Source organism: Acomys minous, assembly GCF_964271855.1.
Source record: "Acomys minous genome assembly, chromosome: 1".
Classification (NCBI taxonomy): Eukaryota; Metazoa; Chordata; class Mammalia; order Rodentia; family Muridae; genus Acomys; species Acomys minous.
The window spans coordinates 122,774,496-122,783,693 of NC_140483.1; the positions used below are offsets into that span (position 1 = coordinate 122,774,496).

Below are 9,198 nucleotides of genomic sequence, written 5' to 3' on the forward strand. Positions count from 1 at the left end.
TTTAAGGATTGCTGGATCTGAGAAGCATGGGAGAATAGCAAAGTAGAAGGATCCAGAGGGTCCTAGAAACCTACAAAAAGAACATTATGATAGGCAGATTTGGGCCCAGGGGTCCTGCTCAAACTATGGCACCAGCCAAGGACAATACAGGCTGTAAACTTCAAACCCCTACCCAGATCTAGCCAATGGACAGAACATTCTCCACAGTTGAGTGGAGAGTGTGGTCTGACTTTCACACGTACTCTAGTGCCTCATATTTGACCATGTCCCCTGAATAGGGAGACCTGGTGGCACTCAGAGGAAGGATAGCAGGGTACCAAGAAGAGACTTGATACCCTATGAGCATATACAGGGGGAGGAGGTCTCCCTCAATCACAGTCATAAGGGAGGGGAGCAAGGGGAAAATGGGAGGGAGGGAGGAATGAGAGGATACAAGGGAGGGGATAACCATTGAGATGTAATAAGAATAAATTTAAAAAATTTTAAAAAAAGGATTGCTGGATCCTCAGAGTGAGGGAAACGGAGCTTCATCGATGCCTGTGATTTTACTATAGATGGGTGTGCAGAGAGTGGAACTGTCCTGGGAAGACTAGGACACAAGCTAGACGAACACAGTTTTTAAATATGAGGTCAGTCAGATCTATGGAGCACTCTCTTAAGTAGTAAAAAAGAAGTTGACAGTTAGCTGTTTATAGAGATAGTACAAAAGTTCTCATAGTAATTATTGTGCTTTGTTTTTTAATTAATTTATTTAGGTTACATCTGAATTGTTGTCCCCTCACATGTATCCTCCTGTTCCTCCCTCCCTCTCTCCCTCCCTCCCTCTTTCACCCTATCCCCCTCCACTAGGTCTGTGACAGAAGGGTATTGCTTTGTTTTTAATTTGATTGAGCCATAAAGTACAGAGAAGATTTTAAAATATGCTTCAGTGTTTTAGTGTTAAGTGAATCACCATATAAGCATTGGGATGTTTATTTTCTTAAGATATAGTTTCCTCTTTTCCTATAAATCACTGAGAAATCTGTGGATACACCTTCAGTGCTCCTTTTGAACACCTCGCCAATATGTTTTATGTGTTCTGAGGCTATGCTGGATGCAACAGTTTCACTTTCTTATATCTTCATTTGCAGCTTACCATTTTTTCCTATTAGGACTGTTTTGTAGGTACCAGAATAGTTTTCTATTGAAAGCTAATTGCTTGATATTGGTCTAGTCACAAGTTTTCTTTTAGACTGAGTTTGTGTGTTATAGTTTTTCTATCCTTTCCCTATTAGTATTTTTTAATCTTAGTGTTTCAGAAGAACTATAAATTCAATACAGTTGGGTTCTGAGTTACTTAATATGACAGCTTCTCTCAGCTAATTGGTACATTAAGACAATTTATCAATATCAGTGTCCTTTTTCTCCCTTGACTTCTATGTATTTTGTTACATTTCAACTTTTTATTTGTTTTAAATTATTCTTTCACTAGACATTGTAATTTTCACTGGTATATCAAAGCACAGTAGTAACTGTGGTTTTTTTTCTCGATAATATAATAGTCTTGCACATTTAAATTTCTCCTACTTCAGTTTATGTCACTATTGCCATACATGTAAATTACATGTGGTCTGCAGCACAGAATGATATGGTATGAACACTTTTTACTTTACAGTCAACGTTTTCCTAGATGTGCCTATGTACTTCCTTGTCTGTCTTCTACATTTCCTCTTGGATCTCCAACTTTTCACTTGGCATATTTTTCCTGCTATCTGAAGAAAACATTAAAATATGTTTTATTGCATTTCTAGAAATAGCTTTCCATTCATTTTAGCCCATGCCATCCGTCCCTGTCCAGTATCAGGGCTCCTTTTAGGATGTCTGTCTTTGCTCCTTGCATGAAGGTTTCCTTTCCTTTATCATTCTTAAATCTCTAAAGATCTTTGACCTGTGTTTACCTTGGTGGTTTAGCATCACCTTCTAAATGTTCTTTCCAAGGTCTCTTCTTCCCTGCTCTCCTTCTTGCCTTCAAGTGCAGCATCGCAGCTGGCAACTACTCAAGGAGTCCTCTGAGTCTGGCCCCTCCTCCATGTACTACGCCAATTCTTCTTTGATGAGTATTATTCTATGTTAATTCTTCCCTTGGTTGAGTCTACAACATTCTGGTTTTTCCATTTATTTATTTATTTATTTACTTACTTACTTACTTACTTACTTACTTACTTACTTTACATCCTGATTGTAGCCCACTTCCTCCTCTCCTCCTGGTCCTACCCTCCCTGTCTCTTCCCTCTATCCATTCTCCCCTACTCCTCAGAAGAGGAGAGCCCCCTTTGTTTTGATTTCTAGAATGCCCATTTGTTCCTATGTAATGGATACCTAGCCAATTTGTCTTTGTCTGTTTGATTGGTTGGTGTTTTTTCAAGACAGGGTTTCTCTGTGTAGCTTTGGTTGTCCTGGACCTTTGTAGACCAGGCTGGCCTCGAACTCACAGTGATCTACCTGTCTCTGCCTCCCTGAGTGCTGGGATTACAGGTCTGAGCCACCATGCCCAGCAGTTTGTTTGTTTGCTTGTTTGTTTTATTTGTATCTGCTATCAGGTGTCTGAAACTCTTGTTCATAGTTTTGTGTCTTCTGAAAATTCTTTTCCTTTATCCATCTTTGTTGTTGTGATCGTGTCTCATTACATTTCATTTATATAAATTGCATTCACAGAATTAGAATGCTACTTTTATTTGAGGATTATATTATTTTCCTCTAGTTTGCATTTATGTCTACCAATCACCTTGGGTGCTAATAATGACTTAAAAAGCAGTTTTGATGATAGAGAAAGTGAAACCAAATACTCTCTACTCCTTCACCTTTACTGGTACAGTTTTTATGACTTCAGCTTTCAGAAGATTCTGAATCCTAATCTCGATTCCCTGAACTCAGAGGTGGAAAGAGTTCCTGTTCATTCTCTCAAAGACTCAACTAACCTCTCAGGTAAGAACAAATGGTGCTAGTGGAAGGGCACATTCCAAATATTACGCCAGAATCTTATCACTCTGTCATTGATGACACATCCTTCCCGGGCTCCCACCCGAGATATCTGGTTTTAGTAGAATTGTTCAGAAAGCAAAAATGGCACAAATAGTAAGAAATGTAGAAAAGTTAAAAGTAATTTAGGGAAATGATGCTATGGAAAAGGAAAAGCACATCATCCTGTTGATCAGGAAAGGTCTCCTGGGAGACAGTGAGGACCAGACAGCTGCTTGAGATCTAAGGGAGAGCATTTTAAGAGGAGCTGATAAGGAGTTTGGACCATATGAGACACACAGGGAAAACAGGAGGCTACGCAGCAGAAGACCACAGGCATGGTGGAAAGAAATGGTGTTAGAGACATAGACTGCAAGAAATTTGGAAAGTAGTGCTTTTGTATTTTGGACACGGTACCTCGAACGATAGCAGCTAGAAAACCACGCTATATGCAGAACGTTTGGGATGTCTTGTGGGAGTTGCACTGTGAGAACAATGCAATGAGCCAGGAGATCACAGAAGATGCTTGAGAACTCCAGTGAATGATGACGTGGCTAGGAGAAGGGGCAGAAATAGAGATGAGGATGAGCAGCAGAAACCTGGATCTGTTTCACCCCTTATGGAAATTCCTGCTTCCTCTCCAGCTCTGTGAGCATTGTTATAAGTTTGCAATATCTTTCTGCTCAATAAAACAGCTTGATGCCTGTCTATATAAAACTCAGCAGAGACAAAGCTCCCATTGTAAGTAAATAAATAGATATTAAAGCCAATATAGATATGACTAGGCACTACTCTAATATACTTTACACATATTAACTCACTTTATCTTTTCAATTACTCAGTGGGGAGTATACAAATATCATTATTCCCACTTTAAGAATTAAAAAAGAAAAAGAAAAAAAATAACACCCAGGAACAAGGAATGTATAATTTGCCCAAAGTGAATGGACATTTGCCTGTGACAACAGGCATTTCACTTCTTAATTCTCATCCCTTGCTTTTTAAAACATGATAATTCCATGTTTTCCCATGAAGACACTGTGCTCTCCCCACTCCTAGGTTCTGCTGATCCAGTAAGGCTTTCTTTACTCACAGCCCCAGAAAAAGGTCTTTGACTCCACCCTGGCCAGCTACCAGTGCCTCCCTGCAGAACACAAGTGATAGTCAAAAGCAATTAAGTGTGAAACACTCTCACATTCCTGTTCTACCCAGGAAGTGAGCTATGCGTGAAAATGGCACATATGTACAGAAACGCTAAGAAAGTATAAAGCCGCAGGGACACTTTTGGCTTAGGACCCTGTACTAATCTTACTTTTATTCTTAAGTTTCCCATTACTGTCTCTACTTGGCTAAGCCAGTTTGAATTAGGCCGTTCTTGTAACTGAAAGATAAATGTCACTAGTAAGTGGAAAATTGTCTCTCTCAGGCGAAAAAGAGGGTTCAGCAGTGAAAACCTTGTACTTCTTTTGCAGAGAACCAAAGATCAGTTCCCCACACCCACACGGAGGCTAACTACTGCCTATAACTCCAGATCCAGGGCACCTGATGCCCTCTCAAGCACACACTCACACTGACACAGACTCAGACGCAGAAGCAGAAGCAGACACATAAAAAGTGCATTTAAAAACAAGACGCACTCATTCTTTAAGGGAGTGTGCAAATAGGAGCAGATTCAGTTTCAGCAAAGACCCACACTTGTGCAGCACACTCAGAATCTAGCACACTTGTGCGGAGCTCTTCTTTCCATCCCGTTAACTGGGCAGGGGAAGGATGAGCACTCTCCGTGGTCCTATCCCTGGGTGTTTGCACTTTGTATTTCAAAGAAGAAACGCGTCGTTTCCGTCTTTAAACCCTAGCCCAGTTACAAATCCCAATTTTGGTTCCATACATTTGTTAGCCAGGACTAACACATTTTATAGAGAAGGCTTTGTCCACGGTATCTACAAATTAGATGTGGGCACTATTTCCTCTTCTATAGGAAACATGTCACACGTGTTATTGGAAATCCTTCCAGAAAGTGAGAGCCAGAACTTGCCAACATCTAATTTCCAGTTAAGCCAAGAATTGTTCTACTTTCTTCCCTATGACACCCTTAGCTTCTCATAGATAGCCAGTACATACTGGGAACCTCAAAGCCTACAAGGAGTATAATGTGCTACAAGGGAAGGCTAGAGTTTCAGAGCCATTTATGGTTGGGCGTTAAGACCTATGGGAGTTGCACGGAGGATGGGATGTGGCAAGGTTTTAAAAACAGTGACTGAGCACTCAATAGAAACTGTATCCAGGAGAATAAGAGGCTGATAGGAGGGCCAAGTGTTAGGAAGTGTAAAGACATAAAAGGGAAGATGCCTGGCTGATATCCAGCCAAGCTCTGTGTGATGATAGACAGCTATGCCTGAACCAAGACGTCACTTGCATCCTACTGTCCTCATCTCACCACAGAAGCTTCCATCCTTGCCTGAACTCCAGCTGCTGGCCCTAATCCCAACTCAGGCTTCCTGCCACCACATGCAGCTGTCCTTCAGACACCTCCTCTCACTGCCAACATCTCCCTCTTTTTCTCCTCTTCCTTATCCTGGAAATTAAAAGGACAATTTTCACCTTTCCAGATAGTAGTTTCTAATAGTTTTTCACTTCAGACAGAAATGTGTGGGTTAAATAAACTCTGAATTCCTCCCAAAAGATGAAATCACAGGGGCACGGGGATGGGGATGGGGGCCTAGAAGAGCAGTCTTTGGGAATGTAACAAAATTAACAATCCGGAGAGAATTAACAATTCTCAACCAAGATTTCCTTCACTGTGCTTCAAGTCTGATGACCAGTGGTATGCAGTAAGAAGAGATGACATCAAAGAGGAAGCTCAGAAAAGAGAGGGGGCTGAGAAGGCAAAGGGAGGGTCTACAATGGCGTGCATTCAGCCAACGGTATGGAGCCAAGGCATTCAGCCACCAATTGCTCAGAGGAGACATTCTCACCCAGAGACTCAAGAAAACAACCTGCTACCACCTCACCTTAGACTTGTGGCTTGCAGAACAGTAGAGTAATTTCTGTGGTTTTTTTTTTTTTAAACCCACTCTGCCTGTTATAAATGACAATCCTGGGACCCTAAAGACAGAATAAAGCCCAGATTTCCCTACCACCTCATCCTGTATATTAAAACTTACCTATCTCCCACAGTTTTAGCAGTTTCCCTTCATTTTCACCTTCTTTTTGTTTTTAAAGCAGTTTCTAATAAGATTTATTTATTTTACTGTATGTGTGTGAGTGTTCGCCTACAGGTACGTACGTGTGCTGGTGAAAGGGAGGTAGAAAGACTATCAGATGCCCCAGAATTGGAGCTACAGATGTTTGTGAGCTGCTATGGAGATGCCAAGAACTGAACCTGGGTCTTCTGTAAAGACAGCAAGTGCTTTACTTAAATTATTCGTTTTATTTATTGAGATTATAATATAACTGCATCGTTCCCATGTTTTATTTTGCTCCTTTCAGGTTCTCCCATGTACCCCTCCTTGCTGATTTTTGAAACTCGTGGCCCCCTTTGTCATTAGTTATTGTTAGAAACATAGAGGTATATGTATATGCATATATATTCTGAATACATAAATGCAACTTGAAAGAATATATACAAACAGGCACTTTTAAGCACTGAGGTATCTCTCCAGGCCCACACCTTCTGTTTTTGTTTTGTTCTGTTTAAACTTAAGTTATTTCCTTGCTAAGGTACTTCGCCTAATTGATACTGTCTGTATTCCTGTGAACACATCATAGATGAACCCTTTTTGTTATGAGCCAAATACCCTTCCTTTCGCCTTGCTAACCAAAGTCCTTGTCCCTTTGTGTTGATATCCTGTCACTTCATACCATATAGTTCTTTCTTTCATAGAATTCCTCACAAATTATGGCTGTCTCAGTCACATACATACCAGATTTCTAGCTGTGTAGAGGTAGAGTTTCTGTCTACACTCCCCTATGTTTTAACCATTCATGGAGCTTCTGGTAAATACCAGTCAGCCGGCTAGAACCATTAGTGAACCAAATGAAGGAAGCCTTGTCTCCTATGGACCACAGGTAAACCATTGGCCACAGCTGTATCTCATATTTGAAGGCCTTCCTGTATCATTGATCATAACCAATGATTAAAAACAGTAACTTCTGGCCATAAATTCTGTTCCTTTATTCTAGGAAAAATGTGACTCTATACGATGAAAGAATTTAAGAACTCCTGAACATTCTGAGGGTTCTTTAAAACACACTATTTCCAAGAACATTTCTGATCAGGGTATTTTAATTTTTTGTATGACCCTGTCTTGCCCCATTTCTACCAGAGCTATTGGAAATCTGATCTCTTAGTCTATGCTCAGGGAAGCCAAATGAAAGACAAAGTCACACACAACGTGCAAGGCTTTGCCAAAGACGGCAGACCCCAGGCCAGTTGGCCTGATTCACCACAGCCATGTCTAAAGGTCAGCCTCTGGGACGGTTTAATTGTGGCCATTAAAGTGTTTGAGCAGCTGCTTCAGGCAGCAATTTGAAGCTCAGGAGAAGCCAGAGGTAGCAACAGCACACTGGGTCATTTGAAAAAAAGGCTGGCCAGGCTCCACACAGCCTGACAACAGCTGGGATTTCCAGAAGTACTTAACCTGGGTTATAGGTCATGGCCTAACTAAAAGTAGACCTCCCTTCATCCCAAAATGAAGCTATAAAATGGCTTCATTGCCACACCTTTCTCCCACTCATCACTTTGTGTTCTTATTTTTCATCTTTGACTTGATTCTAGAAATGATGGTAATCAACCCATTAATTGACAGGTTTAAATGTCTTAAATGAACACCTCACTGCTCCTTGCAAAGTAATTGCATGGCTGCTACTGTATTTCACCCTGTTTAGTGCCCTGCTCAGTCCCAAGGTCCTCACAGACCTGTCCCTGACAGATCTGACTATTTCATCAAGGACACACTTTCCTACTGAGACAATATACAGACTCAAATTTTTTTGTCACTACCAGACTGGCACCATCACACATTAATCCTTAGTCATTGCATTCCCGGATCAAGTAGGTTCTGTGGCATGCCAAAGCTTCTCAGAAGGTCTGTAGTTGAGCTGGTACCAACGCAGTTTCTTACTTAGGATTCACCATTGTATTCAATATAAATATATTAAAGGGCATTTCAAAGCTAAATACACTTGCAATTAATAATGCTTTGCAATGCTATATTACAACATCTACACATATATTAAATTGCTGTAAATGAGTACATTTACACATATTTCACTACTGACAGTTTGCTTTAATTCTTACAGTAACTATACATGATAGTTCTTATTCTTTCCACTTTATAGACAACAAATAGAAATACAAGTTTCCTTGAAAGCTGCTAAGTGATAGTGGTGGGGTTGATAGATTGGCCTGACTCTATACACCTTACTTGTACTACTGTTTGTAACACTTTTCAGCTTTGCAGATGCCGCTGTCCCCTCTCATCGCTTGCTGCAGCCATCGTCAACCCCACTGTGTTCTTCCACAATACGGTTGATGGTGAGCCCTTGGGCCACGTCTCCTTCAAGCTCTTAGCAGACAAAGTTACAAAGACAGCAGAAAACTTTTGTGCTCTGAGCACTGGAGAAAATGGATTTAGATATAAGGGTTCCTCCTTTCACAGAATTACTCTAGGATTCATGTGCCACAGTGGTGACTTCACATGCCATAATGGCATGTGGTCCATCTATGGGGAGAAATTTGAGGATGAGAACTTCATCCTATAGCATACGGGTCCTGGTATCTTGTTCATGGCAAATGCTGGACCAAATACAAATGGTTCCCAGTTTTTTATCTATGCTACCAAGACCAGGTGGCTGGATGGCAAGCACGTGGTCTTTGGGAAGGTGAAAGAAGGCAAAGGGAGTCATAGAATCCATGAAGTGCTTTGGGTACAGGAAGAGCAAGACCAGCAAGAAGATCACCATTTCTAACTGTGGACAACTCTAATGCCTTTGATCTGTGGGTATCTTAGCCACCAGATCATTCCTTCTGTAGCTCAGGAGAGCGCCCACCGGATCTGTTCCCAGTACCCTGTAATCTCTGCTCTCACTGAAGTTCTTTGGGTTCCATATTGTCCTCATTCCCCTCCAAGTTTAGCTGGATTGCAGAGTTAAGTTTATGATTGTGAATAAAAAGTAAATAGTAAAAAGAAAGAAAGAAAG

At 41.0% G+C, this 9,198-nt stretch overlaps 1 pseudogene across 1 annotated transcript; it reads left to right on the forward strand.

Annotated features, from left to right (window-relative positions):
• The first annotated feature begins 6,981 nt into the window (after window positions 1-6,981).
• On the forward strand, window positions 6,982-8,983 carry LOC311606668 (peptidyl-prolyl cis-trans isomerase A-like; annotated as a pseudogene). Its single transcript has 2 exons — window positions 6,982-7,065; window positions 8,452-8,983. The product of its transcript is annotated as a peptidyl-prolyl cis-trans isomerase A-like (transcript).
• Window positions 8,984-9,198: the final 215 nt, after the last annotated feature.